This window comes from Lygodium microphyllum, chromosome 27, assembly GCF_053477565.2.
Source record: "Lygodium microphyllum isolate KBCC chromosome 27, Lygodium_microphyllum_v1.1.10, whole genome shotgun sequence".
Taxonomy (NCBI): Eukaryota; Viridiplantae; Streptophyta; class Polypodiopsida; order Schizaeales; family Lygodiaceae; genus Lygodium; species Lygodium microphyllum.
Window position 1 is genome coordinate 111,955,521 of NC_141161.1, and position 1,934 is coordinate 111,957,454.

Below are 1,934 nucleotides of genomic sequence, written 5' to 3' on the forward strand. Positions count from 1 at the left end.
TATCTTCAATGACTTGGTCAACCCTCTCCGATTGGCCATCAGTTTGATGGTGATAGGCCATACTAAAATAGAGTTGAGTCCCAATGGCCTCGAAGATCCCTCTCCAGAAGTGAGATGTGAAGAGGGAGTTGTGGTCACTAATGATCCTTCTAGGCAACCCATGGACTCTGAATATCTCCTTGATGAATAATCTAGCAATATTTGAAGCTTTATAGTTCGTCTTGACTAGAATGAGATGTGCAATCTTGGTGAGCATATCTACTATAACCATAATTGAATTGTATCCCCCTTGAATTGAAGGTGATCCAACAACAAAGTCCATGCTGATAAATTCTCACTTCATTTGGGGAATGCCAAGAGGTTGTAGCTTCCCAGGCATCTTGATATGCTCTGCCTTAATGTGGTGGCAAGACAAACATTTCGTGATATATTTGAGTACATCTCCCTTAAGCCTTTCCCAATGGTAGCTCTTCATGACCATGTTGAGGGTCTTGACATATTAGGGATGTCCTAAAAAGGGGGAGTCATGTGCTTCCCAAAGTATTCTTTGCTTGAGTTTCTTGATTGAGGGTATGCATAATCTTGTCCTAAAATAGACAAGTCCCCCATTGATAGAGAACTCTTGATACTTGACCTTAATTCTAGGTTTTTGGTCATTTTCCAAAATCTCCTTTATCATCTTCAGATATTCTTGGTCATGGCTAGCTTCCTCCTTAGCTAATTCAAGGATAGGGTTGCTAGGCATTGACACCATAGTTGCCAATGGTTTTGCCATCGAAGGTTCCTCCATAATAAGAGATTTGAGGAATGCCTTGTGACTTAGGGCACCAATGACCACATTCTCTTTGCCAGGTTGATACCTGATTTCAAAGTCATATATGCATGCAGTACTTCAATCCAATGACGTTGCCTCATATTGAGGTCGTAGTTTGGGTGAAGATCCATTTAAGGCTCTTATGGTTTGTGACCAATGAGAAAATTTTACCAAGCAAATAGTGTCGCCAAATCTTGAGAGCATGAATAACTGCTAATAGCTCCAGGTCATGGGTAGCATAATTCCTTTCATGGGTTTTTAGCTTCCTTGAAGAATATGCTATAGGATGGCCTTCTTGCATTACTACATAGCCTAATGAAAGTGAGCTAGCATCCGTGACTGTCAAATTCCTTGCTCAAGTCAGGGAGTTTCAGAATTGGTGCTATCACCAGCTTATGTCAAAAGAAATGCTAAAAACTGTAAGGGCCTGCCACAGTCCTTGACCCAATTTTACTAGACTTTTTTAGCCTTGTAATGCCTAGAACTAATGCTTTTGACATAAGCTTGTAAACTCCTCATGTAGCCTTGTACTACAACCTTTGTGAGGCCCCTGTTACAACCTCTAGATGTCCATCATGTTTGTGGTATCCACACTTAGCCTTTTTTGTGACAATCTCTAGTGTTTTGCCATGTTTATGGTGTGTCCACACTTTGTAGGTGTTGCTTTCACTAAAGCCTCTACACACTTTGTACTTTCTGGTTGTGATTGAGGAGGGGTATTGAGATTTACAATCACATCCACTGTGGCCTCTTTGTATGAGGTATTTTAGGCTTAGGACATGTAGGCAGACTAAATCCCATATGCACAGAAAGGGAAACTGCTACCCATCCAACAACTATAAAGCATTGTACTTGACTACCACTTTTGAATATATGATGAATGCAATATCATGATGCTTTACCATTTCAGTTAGTGTCTTGGTCATTGTAAGTCTTATACACAAGATTGTGTTTATGAGTCCAAGTCTCAATCTTGGAACCTAATTCACTTGTATATCAGGTCAAGTCTTTGTCTATGTCATCATGAGCTTAATATTCATCTTTGAGCCACCATAGCCACTGCCATGCTCTAGATCTCGCATCTTTTGACAGTTTTTGGTGTTATTAGAAGAACAAGTAA